The following is a 27,344-nucleotide window of genomic DNA, read 5'->3' as shown; positions in this document are numbered from 1 at the left end:
TGCATTGCAAAGAATTAAGTTTGGTGTTTCACGCCAAACAATGAAGTCGTGGATCAATAATTCAAAGGGGAATGTGTGACTCTAAGTTTGGTGTTCCACCATAAAGATCACTTGAACACAACAACCTTTGAATTATAAGAAAGGAACAACTATTCTAAGCAGTCACAGAAATGCTTAAAACCCTTAGTAGCAACTTCATTCCAAAGAAAACTCAAGGATTCAAAGAACAGAGAAGTAAGTGGGAGACTAAGTTTGGTGTTCACACACCAACTTAAAACTCAGATACTTACCCACACAGAGTTGAGCTAACCACTCAAGTGCTTGAGAAGCAAGCAACTTCATCACTCTTTGCAGGAAAGAAAACAAGGATCTTAAAACATTAAGCAACAATTAGGAGAAGAAGAAGAAATCAAGGTGTTTCCTGGCAACAAAGAGAAAACAAGGAATTTCACAAGGTGGTATTGTTCCTTGATAATTCTTTAAAAAGGGCAAACAAAAGTATACTTGTTCTGGTTTAAACTGTAAATGTTAAATCTTTCTGGAATGTGAAGTTTTTAGTATAGTTGTCTGTTTATTGCTTTTAATAAAGTGAGCACCTAGATGTTTGGATATAACTTCACCTTCTTAAACAAGTGCTTGCCATGCTTGTTCTGTTTCCAAAAATAAAAGAAAAGTTTGAACAAAAGTAACTTGGCTAAATTAGTGACAAATCAAGTAGAATTAAGTGGTGGTATGCATGCTTGATTGTTTAGTCAGATCACTGGAATTAGAGTGTAGAATTATCATTCTTTGTGTAGAAATTGAAAACTGTCTATGGATCTTGATGAATAAATGTCTTTGGCCATGAAAAAGAAAGAAAAAGAAGAAGAAAAAGCCACTGAAAAAGGGCAACCAAAAAGCCAAAAAATTGAGAAAATAAGCTAGGTACCAATGGTTTGAACTTCTGAGACAAATGCCTGTGGTGTTTATGTATTAAGGATATGCTTGGATGAATAGGTTCTGAGGAGTGTTTCAACACTTGGTAACTTGGGTTAACTAACCCGGGATTATCAACCAAAAGTCCATTATCAAGAGCAACCTAAATACAAAACATTTAGTTACACAAAGAGGTGCTGGGCACCAATGTCTCAAGAAGAAATGTGAACTAAAATGCCTAAAGTGGATATGTGTAGTGCACTGAAAAAAAAAAAATCCCAAAGGCTTGTGCAACACATGACACTAAGCAAACAAGGAGCAAAAGAAGCTCTAAAAAAAAAGAAAAGAAAAACAAAGAAGAGAAAAGTGCCAAGGACATAAGAATAACAAGAGGCCATAGCAGTGTTTGATGGATGCAATGAAAAAGTGATAATCTTACCTGATAAGAATGAAAAAGTGATGCTGCAACTTTCTGCATAAAACCCTTCTGAGGAACTTCAAATGCTTGCTAATATAGCCAATGTAATTTCTTTCTGTTTCATACTTTCTTCTCAATAATTCAGAACTTGCTTGGGGACAAGCAAGAATTAAGTTTGGTGTTGTGATGCCAAGGCATCTTAGGCTAGTTTCACTAGTATTTTTCTGTTAGTTTTAGTGGTTTTATGCACTTTCTTGAGCTTAAAGTAACCAAGAATGGTTAAAAGAATAACAAAGCAATGAACCATCCAAACAATATGATTTTGATGCAATTTCCATGAGTTTTAGTTATATTACTTGAATGCTATGAATGGAAGATTTCTCATGAAATTTTGCAAGACTTTGATGCAATTGTTTGGATGATTTCAGGGAAGAAGAGGCTAAGCAAGGAAGCAACAAAAACAATAAAGGAAGCTTGAATATCACATGTGGAGTTTAAGTTCCAGTTTAAGCCTAAACTGGAGCTTAAACGCCAGAATCAGGAAGGCTAAGAAATGCTGGAATTGAAGTTTAACCTCCAGTTTAACCTTAAACTGGAGGTTAAACGCCAGAATGAAAAGTCTCACCAAAGAAGCATTCCACGTTTAACCTCCAGTTTGACCTCAAACTGGAGGTTAAACGCCAGAATGATAAGGCCACTCAGGAAGGAGTTCCACGTTTAACCTCCAGTTTAACCTTAAACTGGAGGTTAAACGCCAGAGTGGGAAAAGCACCAGGGAGCCATTTTCCACGTTTAAGCTCCAGTTTGACCTCAAACTGGAGCTTAAACGTGTTCGACCAAGTTTTCTCCTCCAGGGTTGCTCTCTCCATTTCCACGTTTAAGCTCCAGTTTGACCTCAAACTGGAGCTTAAACGTGTTCGACACCTCCAGGGCTACCCTTCTAAGCTTCCACGTTTAACCTCCAGTTTAACCTTAAACTGGAGGTTAAACGTGTTCGACCTCCAGGATGCCTCCTTCCATTTCCATGTTTAACCTCCAGTTTAACCTTAAACTGGAGGTTAAACGTGTTCGACCTCCAGGGCTGCCCTTCCTATATCCACGTTTAAGCTTCAGTTTAACCTTAAACTGAAGCTTAAACGTGTTCGACTACATGACTCTCCAGGGCTGCTTTCTTCCATTTCCACGTTTAAGCTTCAGTTTAACCTTAAACTGAAGCTTAAACGTGCTTCTACAAAAGGCCTCACTGGAAGTGTCTGGCGTTTAAGCTGCAGTTTAAGCTTAAACTGCAACTTAAACGCCACTCTTGGAAAAGGTTTCTGGACCAAAAATATTGTGGTTTAAGTTAGTATTTGAGCACAAACATTAACTTAAACTTATTCTGGTATGAAACCCAATTGAATATCATGGTTTATGGGATTGGGCCTGAAGGATTGATGAGTTTGAAATCTCAATTTATTGAGTCATGTGTCATTATTTGATTATCACTAAGTTGGCTCAATGAATGTTACAGAATTTGGATCAACAGCCCCATCAAGATTATGGATCATAAACCCAAGGCAAAAGGAAAGCAGGGAGAGGCCTCAAAGCCCAAGAAACACAACAGAAGCTCAATATAGAAAGTGTATAAATAGGATAGAATTTAAGTTAGAAAGGACTTTTACCTTCACTTGGAGCTAGTTTTTCATATCTTTGTAATTGAATTCAGAGCTATGACTCACTAAACCCCCTTTCATTGGGTTAGGGAGCTCTATTGTAATTCAATGAATCAATAATAGTTTATCTTCTTCTTCAATCTTTTCTCTTGAATTTTGTTAGAAAGCTTCTCGATCTAATTCCATTGGGTAGTTGTCTTGGGAAAGAAACTACCCATAATTGGAATCCTTCGGAACCTTGGGAAAGGAATGGAGGATTCATGCTAGAGAAGCTTTCTCACAGTGAATTGGATTGGGGTTTGGATGGATATTGTGACATGTAATCCTACCAAATTGTGGTTCATGAAACTGTGTGGTATAATCAGTGATCGAGCATCATCTCTTCTTATGAACATTTAAACCAAGGGATTGGGAATTTGTTCGTTTTTAGAGAGAATTGGTGAGCCAAGGGATTGGGATCCAATCATATAAGATTGCCAAGCAAAATTTAATGAACGCATTGGTTGAGGAAGAGATAAACATGTTTTGATTCGGAGATCTCAATATCTCCTATAACCCAATGAATTCCCCATTTCTGATTTCCACCTTCTCTTTACATTCGGCAAGTACATTCATGCAATCACCCCCATTCCCTTTTAATTTCAGCAATTTAGTTTCTGCTCTTTAATTCATGCAATTTAAGATTCCGCCATTTCAATTTCTTGTCATTTACTTTTCCCGCCAATTTTACATTCCGCAATTCTCATCTAAATCTTGATTCCGCTCAACTAGAACACACTTCTAATCTGAATTGCTCATTCAACCAATCCTTGTGGGATTCGACCTCACTCTATTGTGAGTTTTTACTTGACGATAACCGGTGCACTTGCCGGAAGGAATTTTGCCGATCGTGCAATTTCCTAATTCGTAGCATAACTAGTTTATGCGCATCAAGTTTATGGCGCCGTTGCCGGGGATTGGTTTTCGATTGACAATTCTCCAATTGGAAGCTAACTAGATTGAGCAATTTCTCTTGCTTTGTTAATTCTGTTCAAGTTACTTGTTGAATTTTAATTTCTGCACTCGGTTACATGCTTTCTTTCTTTATGCCTTTAAATTCAAGCAACTAACTCACTGACTCACTAACTGTTTGAATTAATTCCTCAATTGCTCTAACCATACTCTTCCATTAACCAAGAGTATTTCACTTGTTTGTGCCTGTGCTGTGTTCTTGTATGACAGGTAGGAGAGGAGAGACATCAACTCCTCCATATACCGAACCAGAGAGGACCCTTCATAGACTGAGAAGGGAAGCAAGAGGGAAGAGAGTAGTGGGAGAAGAGGAATCTGAAGGAGAATCTGAGGACAATTTTGAGGAAGCTTTAGATCTCAACATGGATAGAGAAGTTCACAACCATGAGAGAGCTGATGGAAACCATGCCATTCCTGAGAGGAGGGTTCTTAGTTCATACATAAACCCAACCTCTGGGAATTGTGGTAGTAGCATCCAGAAACCACCCATTCAGGCCAACAATTTTGAGCTCAAGCCACAGCTAATATCACTTGTGGAGAATCATTGTTCATTTGGTGGGAGTGCTAATGAAGATCCCAACCAACATCTCACAAAATTCTTGAGAATTTGTGACACTGTGAAGTCCAATGGAGTCCAGGAAGATGCCTATAAACTGCTTTTGTTCCCATTTTCACTTAGGGACAAAGCAGCTAAGTGGCTGGAATCATTCCCAAGGGGGAGTCTAACAACATGGGATGAGGTGGAAAGTAAGTTTCTGGCACATTTCTACCCCCCACAAAAGGTCAATAGGCTTCGATCTGAGGTTCAGACTTTTAGACAACAAGATGGTGAAACTCTCTACGAGGCATGGGAGAGATTCAAGGACTTGACAAGGAAATGCCCACCAGACATGTTCCATGATTGGGTGCAATTGCATATTTTCTATGATGGACTCTCTTATGAATCAAGGAAGGCTGTAGACCATTCATCAGGAGGTTCATTGAACAGGAAAAAGACTGTGGAAGAGGCCATTGAAGTGATTGAGACAGTGGCTGAGAATGAGTACTACTATGCATCAGAAAGGCACAACACTAAGGGAGTCATGGAGCTGAAACATGTTGATACAATTCTAGCCCAAAACAAGGTGTTTGCCAAGCAACTAGCAGAGCTTACCAGGCAATTAGAAACAAAGCAAGTGGCTGCAATACACACACAAGATCAAGAGGAAGTAAGCATTGAAGGAGGTGATTGGGAAGAGGCCAACTATGTGGGAAACCAACAAAGGCAATCATATGATCCACATTCCAACACTTATAACCCAGGATGGAAAAATCACCCAAACTTTGGGTGGGGGAACCAACAAACCCAACCACAAAACCACAAACCTTACAACCACAACCAACATAACAATTCCACATACCAAAACTCCAACCAAAGATCATACCAAGCCACACAAAACACTTACCCCCAACCATCATATCATGGCCAAAATAATCAACCTACCCAACTTAATCCGAACCAACAATTTCAAGATCAATTAAACCGGATAGAAGGAATGATGGCAACCATGAGTCAAGACATAACCGAATTGAAAAGCTTCATGGATGATGTGAGAGCTACCTTAAGAAACCATGGTGAAAAACTCAAGAGGATGGAGTCTCAAGTAGGAGAGCTATCTCAACAGGCCGTCAAATCAACTGCAGTGTTCCCTAGTGACACAGAAAAGAATCCTAAAGGGGAACAAAAGAGAGTGAGATGGGAAGAATGCAAGGCCATCACCATATTGAAGGAAGTTTCAGAAGAAGAAGGAATCAGGCCCTCAGAGCAGGAGCCAGAAATCTTGAAGGAAGGTGTGGAAGAAGTTAAGCAGGAAAGTGGAACTGAGCAAGCCAAGGAACTGCAAAAAGGCATGCTGGAAATATACCAACCAAAAGCGCCATTTCCTCAGAGGTTAGGAGGAGGTGAAAAAGGGAAAACCTATTCAAGGTTTTTAGAGACATTTAACTCTCTCCATGTCAATATTCCCTTTCTTGAGATTCTCCATCAAATGCCTACACACATCAAGTATTTAAAGGAATTGTTAAGCAAGGAAAGAGTTTTGAAGGGAGGACAAACGGTAACAATGAACAAAGAATGCAGTGCTCTCATCAAGAAGGACACACTCTCTAAGAAAACGGACCCAGGAAGTTTTCATATCCCTTGCATCATAGGGGAAACAAAAATTGACAGAGGATTCTGTGATCTAGGAGCTAGCATAAATGTGATGCCTCTAACTCTTATGAAGAGGCTACAACTGAATGAGGTGAGATCCACTGATGTAATCATACAACTGGCTGACAAAACTCAGAAGCAAGCTGAAGGGGTAGTTGAAAATGTGCTGGTGAAAGTGGGGGATTATTACTTCCCCACAGACTTTGTCATTGTGGACATGGAGGAAAGCTACTTACACCCTATCATTCTGGGCAGACCATTTCTAGCCACTACTAGAGCGCTAATAGATGTAGAACAAGGAGAGCTAATTCTGAGAATACATGATGAACAGCTCATTTTCAAAGTTTTCAAACCTGCATCTGAGCCTGAACCAGAACCTGAAAAGCCTAAGGATGATAGTAGCCATCTGTGTTTGGAGGAAAGTAATCCAGCAGCTGAAACTCTAAAACAGTCCTTGGAAGGCAAACAAGAGTTGCAAGAGTTAAAGCCACAAGAATCAGTGGAAACAGATCAGAAGGATCCTCCTGACATAAGGGTCAATGAAGAAATCCTCAAGAGAAAGGGAAGAGTGATAGGGAGATTGCCAAGAGGGTGGAGAAACAAGAAAATTCCCACTGAAGGTTTTTCTCCGGGAGATAACGTGATATCAAGTCATTATCTGCCAATCCCACCTGGCCTCAAAACCATTCCTTCCCAGCTCCCTCAAGTGTTCACAATCAGGAAAGTTCTTTCTATGGAACATTTAGAGGTCATGAATGAATCAAGTGGGGACGTTTCCATAGTGAGAGGAGAAGACGTCAAGCACTACAATCCACCCTAACAAGGAAGCTGACCGTCAAGCTAATGACGTTAAAGAAGCGCTTGTTGGGAGGCAACCCAACCTGAGGTAATACCCTTTTGCTGTTCTTTTATGTGTTTCAATAAAAAGGGTGAGGTAATTTCTGTGCATTGCAAAGAATTAAGTTTGGTGTTTCACGCCAAACAATGAAGTCGTGGATCAATAATTCAAAGGGGAATGTGTGACTCTAAGTTTGGTGTTCCACCATAAAGATCACTTGAACACAACAACCTTTGAATTATAAGAAAGGAACAACTATTCTAAGCAGTCACAGAAATGCTTAAAACCCTTAGTAGCAACTTCATTCCAAAGAAAACTCAAGGATTCAAAGAACAGAGAAGTAAGTGGGAGACTAAGTTTGGTGTTCACACACCAACTTAAAACTCAGATACTTACCCACACAGAGTTGAGCTAACCACTCAAGTGCTTGAGAAGCAAGCAACTTCATCACTCTTTGCAGGAAAGAAAACAAGGATCTTAAAACATTAAGCAACAATTAGGAGAAGAAGAAGAAATCAAGGTGTTTCCTGGCAACAAAGAGAAAACAAGGAATTTCACAAGGTGGTATTGTTCCTTGATAATTCTTTAAAAAGGGCAAACAAAAGTATACTTGTTCTGGTTTAAACTGTAAATGTTAAATCTTTCTAGAATGTGAAGTTTTTAGTATAGTTGTCTGTTTATTGCTTTTAATAAAGTGAGCACCTAGATGTTTGGATATAACTTCACCTTCTTAAACAAGTGCTTGCCATGCTTGTTCTGTTTCCAAAAATAAAAGAAAAGTTTGAACAAAAGTAACTTGGCTAAATTAGTGACAAATCAAGTAGAATTAAGTGGTGGTATGCATGCTTGATTGTTTAGTCAGATCACTGGAATTAGAGTGTAGAATTATCATTCTTTGTGTAGAAATTGAAAACTGTCTATGGATCTTGATGAATAAATGTCTTTGGCCATGAAAAAGAAAGAAAAAGAAGAAGAAAAAGCCACTGAAAAAGGGCAACCAAAAAGCCAAAAAATTGAGAAAATAAGCTAGGTACCAATGGTTTGAACTTCTGAGACAAATGCCTGTGGTGTTTATGTATTAAGGATATGCTTGGATGAATAGGTTCTGAGGAGTGTTTCAACACTTGGTAACTTGGGTTAACTAACCCGGGATTATCAACCAAAAGTCCATTATCAAGAGCAACCTAAATACAAAACATTTAGTTACACAAAGAGGTGCTGGGCACCAATGTCTCAAGAAGAAATGTGAACTAAAATGCCTAAAGTGGATATGTGTAGTGCACTGAAAAAAAAAAAAATCCCAAAGGCTTGTGCAACACATGACACTAAGCAAACAAGGAGCAAAAGAAGCTCTAAAAAAAAAGAAAAGAAAAACAAAGAAGAGAAAAGTGCCAAGGACATAAGAATAACAAGAGGCCATAGCAGTGTTTGATGGATGCAATGAAAAAGTGATAATCTTACCTGATAAGAATGAAAAAGTGATGCTGCAACTTTCTGCATAAAACCCTTCTGAGGAACTTCAAATGCTTGCTAATATAGCCAATGTAATTTCTTTCTGTTTCATACTTTCTTCTCAATAATTCAGAACTTGCTTGGGGACAAGCAAGAATTAAATTTGGTGTTGTGATGCCAAGGCATCTTAGGCTAGTTTCACTAGTATTTTTCTGTTAGTTTTAGTGGTTTTATGCACTTTCTTGAGCTTAAAGTAACCAAGAATGGTTAAAAGAATAACAAAGCAATGAACCATCCAAACAATATGATTTTGATGCAATTTCCATGAGTTTTAGTTATATTACTTGAATGCTATGAATGGAAGATTTCTCATGAAATTTTGCAAGACTTTGATGCAATTGTTTGGATGATTTCAGGGAAGAAGAGGCTAAGCAAGGAAGCAACAAAAACAATAAAGGAAGCTTGAATATCACATGTGGAGTTTAAGTTCCAGTTTAAGCCTAAACTGGAGCTTAAACGCCAGAATCAGGAAGGCTAAGAAATGCTGGAATTGAAGTTTAACCTCCAGTTTAACCTTAAACTGGAGGTTAAACGCCAGAATGAAAAGTCTCACCAAAGAAGCATTCCACGTTTAACCTCCAGTTTGACCTCAAACTAGAGGTTAAACGCCAGAATGATAAGGCCACTCAGGAAGGAGTTCCACGTTTAACCTCCAGTTTAACCTTAAACTGGAGGTTAAACGCCAGAGTGGGAAAAGCACCAGGGAGCCATTTTCCACGTTTAAGCTCCAGTTTGACCTCAAACTGGAGCTTAAACGTGTTCGACCAAGTTTTCTCCTCCAGGGTTGCTCTCTCCATTTCCACGTTTAAGCTCCAGTTTGACCTCAAACTGGAGCTTAAACGTGTTCGACACCTCCAGGGCTACCCTTCTAAGCTTCCACGTTTAACCTCCAGTTTAACCTTAAACTGGAGGTTAAACGTGTTCGACCTCCAGGATGCCTCCTTCCATTTCCACGTTTAACCTCCAGTTTAACCTTAAACTGGAGGTTAAACGTGTTCGACCTCCAGGGCTGCCCTTCCTATATCCACGTTTAAGCTTCAGTTTAACCTTAAACTGAAGCTTAAACGTGTTCGACTACATGACTCTCCAGGGCTGCTTTCTTCCATTTCCACGTTTAAGCTTCAGTTTAACCTTAAACTAAAGCTTAAACGTGCTTCTACAAAAGGCCTCACTGGAAGTGTCTGGCGTTTAAGCTGCAGTTTAAGCTTAAACTGCAACTTAAACGCCACTCTTGGAAAAGGTTTCTGGACCAAAAATATTGTGGTTTAAGTTAGTATTTGAGCACAAACATTAACTTAAACTTATTCTGGTATGAAACCCAATTGAATATCATGGTTTATGGGATTGGGCCTGAAGGATTGATGAGTTTGAAATCTCAATTTATTGAGTCATGTGTCATTATTTGATTATCACTAAGTTGGCTCAATGAATGTTACAGAATTTGGATCAACAGCCCCATCAAGATTATGGATCATAAACCCAAGGCAAAAGGAAAGCAGGGAGAGGCCTCAAAGCCCAAGAAACACAACAGAAGCTCAATATAGAAAGTGTATAAATAGGATAGAATTTAAGTTAGAAAGGACTTTTACCTTCACTTGGAGCTAGTTTTTCATATCTTTGTAATTGAATTCAGAGCTATGACTCACTAAACCCCCTTTCATTGGGTTAGGGAGCTCTATTGTAATTCAATGAATCAATAATAGTTTATCTTCTTCTTCAATCTTTTCTCTTGAATTTTGTTAGAAAGCTTCTCGATCTAATTCCATTGGGTAGTTGTCTTGGGAAAGAAACTACCCATAATTGGAATCCTTCGGAACCTTGGGAAAGGAATGGAGGATTCATGCTAGAGAAGCTTTCTCACAGTGAATTGGATTGGGGTTTGGATGGATATTGTGACATGTAATCCTACCAAATTGTGGTTCATGAAACTGTGTGGTATAATCAGTGATCGAGCATCATCTCTTCTTATGAACATTTAAACCAAGGGATTGGGAATTTGTTTGTTTTTAGAGAGAATTGGTGAGCCAAGGAATTGGGATCCAATCATATAAGATTGCCAAGCAAAATTTAATGAACGCATTGGTTGAGGAAGAGATAAACATGTTTTGATTCGGAGATCTCAATATCTCCTATAACCCAATGAATTCCCCATTTCTGATTTCCACCTTCTCTTTACATTCGGCAAGTACATTCATGCAATCACCCCCATTCCCTTTTAATTTCAGCAATTTAGTTTCTGCTCTTTAATTCATGCAATTTAAGATTCCGCCATTTCAATTTCTTGTCATTTACTTTTCCCGCCAATTTTACATTCCGCAATTCTCATCTAAATCTTGATTCCGCTCAACTAGAACACACTTCTAATCTGAATTGCTCATTCAACCAATCCTTGTGGGATTCGACCTCACTCTATTGTGAGTTTTTACTTGACGATAACCGGTGCACTTGCCGGAAGGAATTTTGCTGATCGTGCAATTTCCTAATTCGTAGCATAACTAGTTTATGCGCATCAGGCTTTTTAGGTTCTAGTTCAGGCTCAGGTGCAGGTTTGAAAACTTTGAAAATGAGCTGTTCATCATGTATTCTCAGAATTAGCTCTCCTTGTTCTACATCTATGAGCGCTCTAGTAGTGGCTAGAAATGGTCTCCCCAGAATGATAGGGTGTAGGTAGCTTTCCTCCATGTCCAAAATGACAAAGTCTGTGGGGAAGTAATAATCTCCCACTTTCACCAGCACATTCTCAACTACCCCTTCAGCTTGCTTCTGAGTTTTGTCAGCCAGTTGTATGATTACATCAGTGGATCTCACCTCATTCAGTTGTAGCCTCTTCATAAGAGTTAGAGGCATCACATTTATGCTGGCTCCTAGATCACAGAATCCTCTGTCAATTTTTGTTTCTCCTATGATGCAAGGAATATGAAAACTTCCTGGGTCTGTTTTCTTAGAGACTGTGTCTTTCTTGATCAGAGCACTGCATTCTTTGTTCATTGTTACCGTTTGTCCTCCCTTCAAAACTCTTTTCTTGCTCAACAATTCCTTTAAATACTTGATGTGTGTAGGCATTTGATGGAGAATCTCAAGAAAGGGAATATTGATATGGAGAGACTTAAATGTCTCTAAAAACCTTGAATAGGTTTTCCCTTTTTCACCTCCTCCTAACCTCTGAGGAAATGGTGCTTTTGGTTGGTATGTTTTCATCGTGCCTTTTTGCAGTTCCTTGGCTTGCTCAGTTTCACTTTCCTGCTTAGCTTCTTCCACACCTTCCTTCAAGATTTCTGGCTCCTGCTCTGAGGGCCTGATTCCTTCTTCTTCTGAGACTTCCTTCAATATGGTGATGGCCTTGCATTCTTCCCATCTTACTCTCTTTTGTTCCCCTTTAGGATTCTTTTCTGTGTCACTAGGGAACACTGCAGTTGATTTGGGGGCCTGTTGAGATAGCTCTCCTACTTGAGATTCCATCCTCTTGAGTTTTTCACCATGGTTTCTTAAGGTAGTTCTCACATCATCCCTGAAGCTTTTCAATTCAATTATGTCTTGACTCATGGTTGCCATCATTCCTTCTATCCGGTTTAATTGATCTTGAAATTGTTGGTTCGGATTAGGTTGGGTAGGTTGATTATTTTGGCCATGATATGGTGGTTGAGAGTAAGTGTTTTGTGTGGCTTGGTATGATCTTTGGTTGGGGTTTTGGTATGTGGAATTGTTATGTTGGTTGTGGTTGTAAGGTTTGGGGTTTTATGGTTGGGTTTGTTGGTTCCCCCACCCAAAGTTTGGGTGATTTTTCCATCCTGGGTTGTAAGTGTTGGAATGTGGATCATATGATTGCCTTTGTTGGTTTCCCACATAGTTGGCCTCTTCCCAATCACCTCCTTCAATGCTTACTTCCTCTTGATCTTGTGTGTGTATTGCAGCTACTTGCTTTGTTTCTAATTGCCTGGTAAGTTCTGCTAGTTGCTTGGCAAACACCTTGTTTTGGGCTAGAATTGTATCAACATGGTTCAGCTCCATGACTCCCTTAGTGTTGTGCCTCTCTGATGCATAGTAGTACTCATTCTCAGCCACTGTCTCAATCACTTCAATGGCTTCTTCCACAGTCTTTTTCCTGTTCAATGAACCTCCTGATGAATGGTCTACAGCCTTCCTTGATTCATAAGAGAGTCCATCATAGAAAATATGCAATTGCACCCAGTCATGGAACATGTCTGGTGGGCATTTCCTTGTCAAATCCTTGAATCTCTCCCATGCCTCGTAGAGAGTTTCACCATCTTGTTGTCTAAACGTCTGAACCTCAGATCGAAGCCTATTGACCTTTTGTGGGGGGTAGAAACGTGCCAGAAACGTGCCAGAAACTTGCTTTCCACCTCATCCCAGGTTGTTAGGCTCCCCCTTGGGAATGATTCCAGCCACTTAGCTGCCTTGTCCCTAAGTGAAAATGGGAACAAAAGCAGTTTATATGCATCTTCCTGGACTCCATTGGACTTCACAGTGTCACAAATTCTCAGGAATTTTGTGAGATGTTGGTTTGGGTCTTCATTAGCACTTCCACCAAATGAACAATGATTCTCCACAAGTGATATTAGCTGTGGTTTGAGCTCAAAATTGTTGGCCTGAATGGGTGGTTTCTGGATGCTGCTACCACAATTCCCAAAGGTTGGGTTTATGTATGAACTAAGAACCCTCCTCTCAGGAATGGCATTGTTTCCATCAGCTCTCTCATGGTTGTGAACTTCTCTATCCATGTTGAGATCTAAAGCTTCCTCAAAATTGTCCTCAGATTCTCCTTCAGATTCCTCTTCTCCCAGTACTCTCTTCCCTCTTGCTTCCCTTCTCAGTCTATGAAGGGTCCTCTCTGGTTCGGTATATGGAGGAGTTGATGTCTCTCCTCTCCTACCTGTCATACAAGAACACAGCACAGGCAAACAACAAGTGAAATACTCTTGGTTAATGGAAGAGTATGGTTAGAGCAATTGAGGACTTAATTCAAACAGTTAGTGAGTCAGTGAGTTAGTTGCTTGAATTTAAAGGCATAAAGAAAGAAAGCATGTAACCGAGTGCAGAAATTAAAATTCAACAAGTAACTTGAACAGAATTAACAAAGCAAGAAAAATGCTCAATCTAGTTAACTTCCAATTTGAGAATTGTCAATCGAAAACCAATCCCCGGCAACGGCGCCATAAACTTGATGCGCATAAACTAGTTATGCTACGATTTAGGAAATTGCACGATCGGCAAAATTCCTTCCGGCAAGTGCACCGGTTATCGTCAAGTAAAAACTCACAATAGAGTGAGGTCGAATCCCACAAGGATTGGTTGAGTGAGCAATTCGGATTAGAAGTGTGTTCTAGTTGAGCGGAATCAAGATTTAGATGAGAATTGCGGAATGTAAAATTGGCGGGAAAAGTAAATGACAAGAAATTTAAATGGCGGAATCTTAAATTGCATGAAGTAAAGAGCAGAAGCTAGATTGCTGAAATTAAAAGGAAATGGGGGTGATTGCATGAATGTAATTGCAGAATGTAAAGAGAAAGTGGAAATCAGAAATGGGAAATTCATTGGGTTATAGGAGATATTGAGATCTCCGAATCAAAACATATTTATCTCCTCCTCAAGCAATGCGTTCATTGAATTTTGCTTGGCAATCTTATATGATTGGATCCCAATCCCTTGGCTCACCAATTCTCTCTAAAAACGAACAAATTCCCAATCCCTTGGTTTAAATGTTCATAAGAAGAGATGATGCTCGATCACTGATTATACCACACAGTTTCATGAACCACAATTTGGTAAGATTACATGTCACAATATCCATCCAAACCCCAATCCAATTCACTGTGAGAAAGCTTCTCTAGCATGAATCCTCCATTCCTTTCCCAAGGTTCCGAAGGATTCCAATTATGGGTAGTTTCTTTCCCAAGACAACTACCTAATGGAATTAGATCGAGAAGCTTTCTAACAAAATTCAAGAGAAAAGATTGAAGAAGAAGATAAACTATTATTGATTCATTGAATTACAATAGAGCTCCCTAACCCAATGAAAGGGGGTTTAGTGAGTCATAGCTCTGAATTCAATTACAAAGATATGAAAACTAGCTAAAAGTCAAAGTAAAAGTCCTTCCTAACTTCAATTCTATCCTATTTATACACTTTCTATATTGAGCTTCTGTTGTGTTTCTTGGGCTTTGAGGCCTCTCCCTGCTTTCCTTTTGCTTTGGGTTTATGATCCATAATCTTGATGAGGCTGTTGATCCAAAATCTGTAACATTCATTGAGCCAACTTAGTGATAATCAAATAATAATACATGACTCAACAAATTGAAATTTCAGACTCATCAATCCTTCAGGCCCAATCCCATAAACCATGATATTCAATTGGGTTTCATGCCAGAGTAAGTTTAAGTTAATGTTTGTGCTTAAAGACTAACTTAAACCGCAATATTTTTGGCCTAGAAACCTTTTCCAAGAGTGGCGTTTAAGTTGCAGTTTAAGCTTAAACTGCAGCTTAAACGCCAGACACTTCCAGTGAAGCCTTTTGTAGAAGCACGTTTAAGCTTCAGTTTAAGGTTAAACTGAAGCTTAAACGTGGAAATGGAAGAAGGCAGCCCTGGAGAGTCATGTAGTCGAACACGTTTAAGCTTCAGTTTAAGGTTAAACTGAAGCTTAAACGTGGAGATAGGAGGGGCAGCCCTGGAGGTCGAACACGTTTAAGCTCCAGTTTAAGGTTAAACTGGAGCTTAAACGTGGAAGAGGAGAAAGCCATCCTGGAGGTCGAACACGTTTAAGCTCCAGTTTAAGGTTAAACTGGAGCTTAAACGTGGAAGAGGAGAAAGCCATCCTGGAGGTCGAACACGTTTAAGCTCCAGTTTAAGGTTAAACTGGAGCTTAAACGTGGAAGAGGAGAAAGGTAGCCCTGGAGGTGTCGAACACGTTTAAGCTCCAGTTTAAGGTTAAACTGGAGCTTAAACGTGGAAATGGAGAAAGCAACCCTGGAGGAGAAACTTGGTCGAACACGTTTAAGCTCCAGTTTAAGGTCAAACTGGAGCTTAAACGTGGAAATGGCTCCCTGGTGCTTTTCCCCTTTCTGGCGTTTAACCTCCAGTTTAAGGTTAAACTGGAGGTTAAACGTGGAACTGCCCCCCTTGGTGCTCTTCTCACTTCTGGCGTTTAACCTCCAGTTTAAGGTTAAACTGGAGGTTAAACTTCAGTTTCAGCATTTCTTAGCCTTCATGATTCTGGCGTTTAAGCTCCAGTTTAGGCTTAAACTGGAACTTAAACTCCACATGTGATACTCAAGCTTCCTTTATTGACTTTGTTGCTTCTTTGCCTAGCCTCTTCTTCCCTGAAATCATCCAAACAATTGCATCAAAGTCTTGCAAAATTTCATGAGAAATCTTCCATTCATAGCATTCAAGTAATATAACTACAAACTCATGGAATTTGCATCAAAATCATACTGTTTGGATGGTTCATTGCTTTGTTCTTCTTTTAACCATTCTTGGTTACTTTAAGCTCAAGAAAATGCATAAAACCACTAAAACTAACAGAAAAATACTAGTGAAACTAGCCTAAGATGCCTTGGCATCACACGACCCAAATCCAAAGGCAGTTCAAGCCTACAGAGATAAAGGCGGTTCCCTTAAAGATAAGCTAACTTCACTCAAGATAAAGATAAGATAAGATAAGATAACTAACTTATCTTATCAGAAAGGTCAGCCCACACTACTATAAATACACTAGAGCATCCAAGTATAACTCATACTCTGATTCTACATAAAAACCTGCCTAAGACCCGTGCTAACTTAAGTATCGGAGTTCCTTGCAGGTACCCCCCACCCTCCGGTGGCCAAGGATCAGCAGCGCAGCAAATCCAACAAGTCAAACACAACAGCTCCGGCCGCCACCAGCCAACTGGACACGTTATCTCCGACCGGTACCAAAGATCTCATCCGAGATCGACCTCCAGTTTTAGGTAACCCTCGAAACATTGGCGCCGTTGCCGGGGAACCTGAAAGTCATCCCAAAACCATGGCGGACGGCCATGACAACGACCACGACTCGGATCTGGAGAACAGAACACCGCACAAGAACGCGGACACTATGCTAAAGGATACTCCGGAATCCAACCGGGACAAAAACTCACAAAATCCGGGAGCCATGGAAGCACTTCAAGATCGCTTAAAGCAACTAGAGAAAGAAACCCAGCAACAACGGGAGATCGGAAAGGATCTACAAAGAGAGGTACGGCGACGTCGAGAACTAGAAGAAAAACTACAGCAATTAGAGGCCGACCTCAAATCAAAAGCTCCTCGGACCACTCCTGAGGAAAATTCACGCAAAGAACAGGATCCATTCACTAGGAAAATCATGAAGACCAAAATCCCAAAAGATTTCAAGCTCCCGGATATGGTTTTGTATGATGGCACTACAGATCCCAACCATCATCTCAGCAATTTCAGAAGCGGAATGTACCTTACCGATGCCTCAGATGCCGTTTGCTGCAAAGCTTTTCCAACAACTCTCACGAAAATGGCGATCAGATGGTTCGACAACTTACCTCTGAAGTCCATCTCAAACTTCGACAACCTGGCCAAAAAGTTCCTGGCCAGATTCTCCATCCAGAAAGATAAGGCCAAGCACGCACCCAGCTTACTAGGGATCAAACAAGGAGATCGGGAGAGCCTCCGCAACTATATGGAAAGATTCAACAAAACATGCATGGACATACAAAGTTTACCAACAGAGGCCGCCATCATGGGGCTTATCAATGGCTTACGAGAGGGACCTTTCAGCCAATCTATATCAAAAAAGTATCCTACCTCCTTAGACGAAGTCCAGGAGTGAGCAGAAAAATACATCAACATGGAAGAGAATGCTCGGCTAGGAGAAATCTCATAATCTGGGGCCTCCTACCGAGACAAAGACAAGGACTCCAAAAGAAAAGAAGATCGACAGGGTGAGAAAATCAAAAAATACCACAACTACACTCCTCTCAAAGCATCCCTGGTCGACGTGTACAAAGAAGTCTGCCATACAGAAAATATCCACCCAGCGCGGCCACTCAAAGGCAAAAGGGGAGGAGGAAACCGGAAGGAATATTGTGAATATCATCGAATTCAAGGGCATTCTACCAACGAGTGCTTCGACTTGAAAAATATCATCGAAAAATTGGTAAGAGAAGGAAAATTAGATCGATTTCTGGCTACCCGGGATGATGACCAAAGAAAAAGACGAAGAGATGAAGATGATGGACGAGCTGAACGGTCACCGCGGACACCAGAAAGACATGTACACATGATACACGGCGGATTCACAGGAGGTGGGATCTCCAAATTATCCCGAAAGAGATATCTCAAAGAAATATATCATGTTGAGGGAAAGGAGGAAACACCCGACATCCCGGCGATAACATTTACTAAAGAGGACGCATCCGGCATCATCTCGGGACACGACGATCCCATGGTCATCACTATTATACTGGCAAACACCAATCTACACCGCACACTAATAGACCAAGGGAGTTCTGCCGACATCTTATTCAAAACAGCCTTCGACAAGCTCGGTTTAGACGAAAAGGAACTTAGAGCATACCTGAACAATCTGTTTGGACTAGGAGACACTCCGATACAACCGCTGGGATACGTATCGCTACACACAACTTTTGGAAAAGGGAACCAATCTAGGACCCTCAAAATAGACTACATTGTGGTCAACGTAAGTTCAGCCTACAATGCTCTCATAGGTCGGACAACACTCAATCAACTCGGCGCAATAGTAACAACATCGCATCTATGCATGAAATTCCCAACTGCAGAGGGGATAGCCACGATAAAAGCAGATCAAAAGATGGCACGTCGCTGTTATAACGAGAGCTTAAACCTCAAAGGCAGAGGAGAAGAGTTTCATACAATTGAGCTTGGCGGAGCTCAGCATCGAGAAGAACTTCGTCCGCACCCAGAAGGTGAGGTAGAGAAGGTTCAGATTGGAGACACCTCGGACAAAACGACTAATATCGGCACGGTCCTAAGAGGAGACTCAAAAGAATTACTGATACAATTCTTACGAGATAATGTCGACCTCTTCGCATGGAAAGCCGCAGACATGCCAGGCATAGACCCCGAGCTAATGTGCCACAAGTTGGCGGTCTATCCAGGATCTCGGCCGGTGCAGCAGAAGCGAAGAAAACTCGGACCAGAACGATCCCAAGCTATGGAAGAACAAGTACAAATGTTACTGGAGGCAGGATTCATAAGAGAAGTCAAGTACCCACTATGGCTAGCCAACATCGTCTTGGTGAAAAAATCAAACGGGAAGTGGCGCATGTGTACCGATTACACCGATCTCAACAGAGCCTGCCCAAAAGATCCATACCCACTCCCAAGTATTGACGCTCTGGTAGATGCTTCCTCCGGATATAGATACCTCTCGTTTATGGACGCCTATTTGGGATACAACCAAATCCCCATGTATCCACCAGATTAAGAAAAGACCTCATTCTTAACACCAAAGGCGAACTACTGCTACATCGTGATGCCTTTCGGTCTCAAGAACGCGGGAGCTACTTATCAAAGGCTAATGAATAAAGTCTTCTCAGATCACATCGGAAAAATCATGGAAGTCTATGTGGACGACATGTTGATAAAAACACAAACCGAAGATACATTATTGTCCGACCTGGCTCAAGTGTTTGACACTATAAGGAAGCATAACATGCGACTCAACCCCGCAAAATTCACCTTCGCAGTTGAAGCAGGCAAATTCTTGGGTTTCATGTTCACACAAAGGGGAATTAAAGCGAATCCAGACAAATGTCAAGCTATACTCAACATGAAGAGCCCAACCTGCGTCAAAGAAGTACAACAACTCAACGGTAGATTGGCCGCCCTATCCCAATTCTTAGCAGGAGCTGCGATAAGATCTCTCCCCTTCTATGCTACTTTAAGAAAGGGAAAATAGTTCGAATGGACGACAGAATGTGAACAAGCTTTCCGAGACTTCAAGGAGTTCTTAGGACGGCCACCTGTCCTATCTCGACCACGAGAAGGAGAACCATTCATATTATATCTCGTAGTAGGAAGCCGGGCGATAGCCTCAGCATTAGTCAGAGAAGACGAGAATGGGCAACAACCCGTCTACTTCATTAGCAAAGCACTACAAGGATCCGAGCTGAAGTACCAGAAAATAGAAAATTTGCCTATACTCTCATCCTAACATCTCGATGACTCCGCCCGTACTTCCAGGCTCACACCATTAAGGTTAGAACTAATCAGCCCATAAAAGGAATATTGCAGAAAACAGATTTAGCAGGCAGAATTTTACAATGGGCAGTCGAGTTGTCAGAATTCGACCTCCAATATGAAGCTCGGACGGCCATCAAATCACAGTATCTGGCCGACTTCATCGCAGAATTCACAGATACCCTGAAAACTCCCACAGAATGGAATCTCTACGTGGACGGTTCCTCAAATAAAACTGGAAGCGGTGCTGGCGTGATAATAGAAAGCAACCAAGGAACCCAAGTTGAGCTCTCCCTCAAGTTCGGGTTCCCGGCCTCCAATAACCAAGCAGAATATGAAGCATTATTAGCTGGTTTGAAGCTGGCTAAAGAGGTCGGAGCTCAAAAACTCAACATTTACAGCGATTCACAAGTGGTCACATCACAAATAATAGGGAGCTACCAAGCCAAAGACCCCACCATGAAAAAATATTTGGATAAAACCAAGGAACTACTCGGACAAGTCGGGGAATATAAGATCTGCCACATACCCCGCGAACAAAATGCCCGAGCTGATGCACTCTCAAAACTAGCCAGCACCAAACCAGGGGGCAACAATAGAAGCCTCATTCAGGAAATGTTGCAAAACCCGTCAATCTCGGAAGAGGAAAAAGTCCTGGCCATAACAAGTCAGGACCAAGGATGGATGACCCCCAAAATCAACTACCTCAAAGAAGGAACACTCCTCACAGAAGAAAAGGAGGCAAAGAAGTTAAAAAGGGAGGCACAGTACTACACCATCATAAACAACATCCTGTACAAAAGAGGAATCTCAATACCTTTACTAAAATGCGTGCCAACCTCCAACACAAGGGAAGTGCTAGAAGAAATACACGGCGGCATTTGTGGCAATCATCTCGGAGCACGAGCTCTCGCCAAAAAAGTACTCCGGGCGGGATTTTATTGGCCAACTCTACAGAAAGAAGCCACAGAATTTGTAAAGACATGTCCACCATGTCAAAAACATGCCAACTTTCACATCGCCCCGCCAGAAGAGCTCATCAGCGTGACTTCGCCTTGGCTGTTTGCAAAATGGGGACTCGATCTTCTCGGCCCCTTTCCACAGGGATCAGGACAAGTTAAATTTCTCATAGTGGGAGTAGATTACTTTACAAAGTGGATCGAGGCAGAGCCCCTAGCCAATGCCACCGCTCAAAGAAGCCAGAAATTCTTATATCGAAATATTGTCACAAGATTCGGGGTTCCATATTCAATAACCACAGACAATGGCACCCAATTCACAGATGCAGGCTTCAGAAAACTAGTAGCCGACTTGAATATAAAGCACCAGTACACCTCCGTCGAACATCCACAAGCCAATGGGCAGGCCAAAGCTGCTAACAAAGTCATATTGGCCGGATTAAAATGGAGATTACAAGATGCAAAGGGAGCCTGGGCAGAAGAGCTCCCACAGGTCCTGTGGGCATATCGAACAACGCCACATTCCACCACGAAGGAATCCCCCTTCCGATTAGCATACGAAACAGAGGCGATGATTCCAATAGAGATTGAGGAAGGGTCACCCAGAATAGTTCACTACAATGAGGAAGCAAACTTCCAACTTCAGAGAGAAGAGCTCGACTTGTTACCCGAAATCCAAGAAAGAGCTCAGATCAGGGAAGAAGCTCTAAAACGCAGAATGGCTTCCAGATATAATCAAAAGGTAGTGCCGAGAAGTTTCATAGAAAATGATCTCATCCTAATCCGAAATGATATCGGAACAACTCGACCAGGAGAGGGAAAGCTGGCAGCAAACTGGAAATGACCCTACCGAGTTGTAGAAATACTTGGAAAGGGCTACTACAGACTGTCTGAACTCGATGGACGAGAGCTTCCCAGGTTATGGCACGCCTGCAACCTCAGAAGGTACTACAGTTAGAAAAGATAAAAGATCTCATCATTGGATGCACTCTTTTTCTTGAAAAGGTTTTTTAACGAGGCACCAAGTTGAGACTTAGACAATCCCATATGTATATATTTGCACTTTTCCTTTAAATAAAATATATTTTAGATACTCTACAAAGATTTCAAGACGCATTAATCTGAAGCATTCATCGTCCGATTATAAAGCAACAGATCGGCAGAAAGTGAAAAACAATTTCACTGCACGATCACGATAAAGACAAACCGTCCGATAAAGGTGAAAACGCGATTCACCCAAAGGACAATCTAGATATGACAACCACTTTCTACAAATCGGCAAAGATGAACACAGAATAATGTAAGAAGTTATCGAAAGTGATCTAAAAAAGAACCTGACGAGGTCTTACGGATTGCTAAAATAATAACTTAAAGACTGGCCGACGTTGAGAAGTCGGACCAAGTCAATCCAAGTTATAAGTAAACCCTGGAAAAAGGTCTGGCCAACCCTATTAAAGAGGATTACTTTAACTAGAAGGGCTCGACATGACAAAGTCAGCCCAAAATGAAAAGTTATAAAAGTAATCCCTGAAAGAGATCTGACAAAGATCCAAGAAAGAGGATTACAAAAATAACTTAAAGGAGACTGATATAATGAAGTCGGACTCCTACTACTAAAAAAGTTATAAAAGTAATCCCTGAAAGAGATCTGACAAAGATCCAAGAAAGGGGATTACAAAAATAACTTAAAGGAGACCGATATAATGAAGTCGGACTCCTACTACTAAAAAAGTTATAAAAGTAATCCCTGAAAGAGATCTAACAAAGATCCAAGAAAGAGGATTACAAAATAACTTAAAGGAGACCGATATAATGAAGTCGGACTCCTACAACTAAAAAAGTTATAAAAGTAATCCCTGAAAGAGATCTGACAAAGATCCAAGAAAGAAGATTACAAAAATAACTTAAAGGAGACCGATATAATGAAGTCGGACTCCTACTACTAAAAAAGTTATAAAAGTAATCCCTGAAAGAGATCTGACAAAGATCCAAGAAAGAGGATTACAAAAATAACTTAAAGGAGACCGATATAATGAAATCGGACTCCTACTACTAAAAAGTTATAAAAGTAATCCCTGAAAGAGATCTGACAAAGATCCAAGAAAGAGGATTACAAAAATAACTTAAAGGAGACCGATATAATGAAGTCGGACTCCTACTACTAAAAGTAATCCCTGAAAGAGATCTGACAAAGGTCCAAGAAAGAGGATTACGAAAATAACCTGGAAAAGGTCGACCTAACGAAGTTGATCTCCTACAAACGGGAAGATCGTAAAAAGTGATCCCCGAAAGAGACCTGACAAAGGTCCAAAGAGTTTAGCAGGGGACCAACGCAAAGAAATCGGTTACAGAGCGCTAAAGAACACACACAAAGCGAGAAAACCAAACAAGTCGGACCCCTACAACTACGGAGATTCAAGCTACAAAACAAAAACCCAAGGAGGTCGGGCTGCAAGATGTCAGCATTGGCAGGAGGAAGCCTAGCCAAAAAACCTGTTCTTTACAGAGTCATAAGGCCTCGAAAGGCCACCAACACTTACTATCCAAAAGACGGCAAGTTAATTGTTTGTTTTTCAAAAATAAAAAGTTGCTAGAAAAAGCAACTAAGAAATGTCAGCAAAAAGTTTTCAAACTCCCACAAGCCGGGCCAACTACTTCAAAGAAAAAGATCAACAAGCATCAGAAGCCTTCTCGGCAGCATCAGGAGCCTTCTTAACAGCATCAGAACAAGGAGAGGAGGGCGAGTCTGAATCGGCACCGCATCTACAGTACCATCCTCCCGGTTCAGGATCTGGCAATCCAACTCGGGCCCAACTGGAGGAGCGGAAGAAGTCGGCACCTTGGTAGAAAACATAGGGGGAGGAACCACCTCATCGTCATCACCCTCATCATCAGGGACAATCTTGCCACCCCTGACAACATTATCCAAGCTAAAGAGGGTAAGATTGGCCTCGGGAGCAATGATTCGAACTTGTTCTCTCAAGTTCTCATAAGCAGCAGTCACGCTGCCAACGAGATGACCTTGGAGCTCAGCATAGTCTTCCCGGGCATTGTCAAGCTCCTCTCTCAGGCGCCTCCCCTCCCTATAGGATGTAACATAGCTATCCTTATGCATCAAGGCCGCATCTTCAGCCAACCTCAAAGAAGCAGCCATCGCTTTAGAACTCGCCTTCTCGTTCTCCAAGTCTTTTTCCAGTTTAGCCACCTTCACCTCAAGCTCCTTCTTCAGTCCCTTCATCCGGTCGAATTCTTGTTTCGCCTCTTCCATAAATGCCTTGGTAGCATGGAGAGGGAGATTCTGAGCAGTCCGATATATGGCAGCCGACATGTACGCCATCTTAACATGATTTCGAGCCATAAAATCCAAGTGATGAAGGATGGACACATCGTCCATGGAAAGTGCACCGTAGGGGCCGATCTGTTGATCCACGAATTCAATGGCATTAAAATCAGGAGCATCGAGGTCAAAAGGCTCAGCAGTCTTTTGTATTTTATTGGGAGGAGCAACAGAAGGGGCAGCAGAGGTGACGTGAGAATCTGCCAAATGAACTCGGGGAGTAGGGATCACCTTCTTCACCCTGGCAGAACTCTGCACCGATGGCTTCCCGCGCACTTGGGAAGATCCTTCCCCAGCTGCCTGGGCAGCGGCATTTCTGGCAGCAGTCGCCCTCTTATAAGCTTTCATGGATTCATTATTCTTCATTGCCTCTGCAAATAAAACAGAAAATTCAGCTACAAGTCGGACAAGTCCGAAAAGACAGTTACAAAGCAACATAAACAAAATCATAAAAGAAACACAAGATACCCAGTTCAGATTGAAGAAGAGAAGGATTGGTTAGGAATTTCTTTGTGTCGAGATGGGGAGGTTGACCCCAGCGTTCTTCCAAGATAGTCACAAAGGCCCGCTGAGCCTCATCCAACATCTTCCACGAATACCGGGAGACCCTCACGTCTTTTTGTCATTCCAAGGAAAAGGCAGGTTCGTCATTTTCATCCAGAAAAAAGGGCCGAGCTCCTTCAACAGCTCGGACCTTGAAAAAGTAGTTCTTAAAGTCACGAAATGACTCGTCAAACATGGAAAAAACTTTCTTTCCTTGAGTAGAACGAAAGGAGACCCAAGCTGACTTCTTTTTTACCACACCGGGCTTAGTCAAAACAAACAAATAGAAAAAGAGAGATTGGGAAACAGGAATACCAAAACCGTCGCACAGCAACTGGAAAATTTTTATAAAACCCCAGGAGTTGGGGTGAAGTTGAGAAGGGGCAACATTACAAGACCATAACAAGTCGGTTTCAAATGGAGTAAAAGGAAGAGTAATACCCAGTTGACCAAAGAAAAAATCGTAAGCATAAAATAAGGGGCGATTGTCAAAAACTCGAGTCGAAAAACAGACTCTCTCGTCAGAAGAGGGAGGGACAAGTTCATAATTCTTCTCATCACCAGAATTACTACAAACACTGTGAAACTGCCTAAGCTGAGTACAAAATTCGGAATCAACCAGCGAGACACACATAAGAACCATGGAGTCCACCCAATTAGCCATACCCGCAGGAACCTGGGAAGACATTTCTGTTACGTTATTTTGGGAAGACATGAGGTCAACTAAATCCTACAAAAAGAAAGGAAGAATGGATTACATAAAAACATCTCGGACAGAGGGCAAAACATCTCGACGGGCGGATAAACAAAAAGGGAAAACCCCAAGACTCAAGACAAAGGTCTTGGGGCATCCCTTGGAGGCAGTAAACAAGCAAGGTTTTCAAGTTATTTCTACGGCTTATATCCCAGCACTCGTCAAAACAAAATCTAGAAAGAAAACAAAGGAAGCAAAAACGCAAAGGACCACATTTCTACAGTTTACCAGCAAAAAACACTACTTCTACAGTATATCAGAAATGTCAAAAAAGACCAAGCAACAAAGGCGCAAAACTTTCTTTTGAAATCAAGCAAAAAATCATCAGCCAAGGCACAAACAGAAACGGCGGCAACATGCAAAAGAAAAAGATTTGCACCAAAAAAACAAAGAAATTCCAGAGCATGCAACAAAGTCAAGCATGATAAAAAACGGAAAGATCCAAACTTTCTCCAAAAAGAATATCAAAAGGAAAACCCCATCACAAAGACAAAAACAAACGAGGAAAATACGAAATGAGACTAACCTGAAGACGGAAGAAGCTGCGAGGAAGAGTGGAAGCACAGAGACAAAGGCTACCCAGAAAAACGCCAAGCGACGAAAGCAAAAGCGAAAGCAAAAGACAGAAAGCGAGAGAGTGAAAGAAGAAATGTGAAGAAGTTACGAAAAGGGCGAAGGAAAGAAACCGTTTTCCTGAATGCAAAATTCAAAAAATAGAGAAGTTAGGGGAAACGGGGCAATTAAATGCCAATTAAATACGGATATTAAAACCGCTTGCATTCCCAAAACAGCGTCGATATAAAAGCGCGCGCTTTTAGAGGAAAAACGTTCTACATTCAAAAGCTTCTACAAAGGAATCGACAAAATGCTTGAGTTCGGCTTCATTAGAGAAGGACCGAAGTCAAGAACTCGACCTCAAAAAGAAAACCGAGCTCAAAGCAGGGGCACTGTTCATACCCTGGGTCGAACTGTCCGACCCGGGATGATTGGTGGCAAAACGACTAACCTCTTCAGGTCCAACTATCCGACCTCTTCTTAAAGAGATCGGCCAAATCGACAGGAGAGCCCAGGAAAAGGCCCAAATGTAGGAACACGACCCAAATCCAAAGGCAGTTCAAGCCTACAGAGATAAAGGCGGTTCCCTTAAAGATAAGCTGACTTCACTCAAGATAAAGATAAGATAAGATAAGATAACTAACTTATCTTATCAAAAAGGTCAGCCCACACTACTATAAATACACTGGAGCATCCAGATATAACTCATACTCTGATTCTACATAAAAACCTGCCTAATACCCGTGCTAACTTAAGCATCGGAGTTCCTTGCAGGTACCCCCCGGACACGTTATCTCCGACCGGTACCAAAGATCTCATCCGAGATCGACCTCCAGTTTCAGGTAACCCTCGGAACAGAAACTGTTATTCACTTTCTGCCGATCTGTTACTTTATAATCGGACAATGAATGCTTCAGATTAATGCGTCTTGAATACTTGTAGAATATCTAAAATATATATTTTATTCAAAGGAAAGTGAAAATATATACATGTGAAAATTTTTCATCCCTTTATGTCAAATAGTGTTTGAGTCTCGACATGGTGCCTCATTAAAATACCTTTTCAGGAAAAAGAGTGCATCCAATAGTGAGATCTTTTACTTTTCTAGCTGTAGTACCTTATTAGGTTGCAGGCGTGCCATGATCTGGGAAGCTCTCGTCCATCGAGTTCGGACAGTCTGTAGTAGCCCTTCCCAAGTACTTTTACAACTCGGTAGGGTCCTTTCCAGTTTGCTGCCAATTTTCCTTCTCCTGGTCAAGTTGTTCCAATATCATTTCGGATTAGGATGAGATCGTTCTCCGTGAAACTTTTCGGCACTACCTTCTGGTTATATCTGGAAGCCATTTGATGTTTTAGTTCTTCTTCCCTGATCCGAGCTCTTTCCTGGATTTCAGGTAGTAGGTCGAGTTCTTCCTTCTGAAGTTGAGA

The 27,344-nt window shown here is 41.3% G+C and overlaps 2 non-coding genes across 2 annotated transcripts; one reads left to right on the top strand and one right to left on the bottom strand.

The window, feature by feature from the left end:
- Positions 1-4,784: 4,784 nt before the first annotated feature.
- Positions 4,785-4,888, bottom strand: LOC148566882 (small nucleolar RNA R71). The gene has a single exon (XR_015882452.1). It is a non-coding gene; the product is annotated as a small nucleolar RNA R71 (small nucleolar RNA).
- A 7,847-nt stretch (positions 4,889-12,735) lies between these two features.
- LOC148566881 (small nucleolar RNA R71) lies at positions 12,736-12,839 on the top strand. The gene has a single exon (XR_015882811.1). It is a non-coding gene; the product is annotated as a small nucleolar RNA R71 (small nucleolar RNA).
- The last annotated feature ends 14,505 nt before the right edge of the window (positions 12,840-27,344 follow it).

This window comes from Arachis ipaensis, chromosome B4, assembly GCF_059453495.1.
Source record: "Arachis ipaensis isolate K30076 ecotype BB chromosome B4, ASM5945349v1, whole genome shotgun sequence".
NCBI lineage: Eukaryota > Viridiplantae > Streptophyta > Magnoliopsida > Fabales > Fabaceae > Arachis > Arachis ipaensis.
Note: the sequence above shows the minus strand (reverse complement) of the source record. Positions and strands in the feature narration are given on the sequence as shown.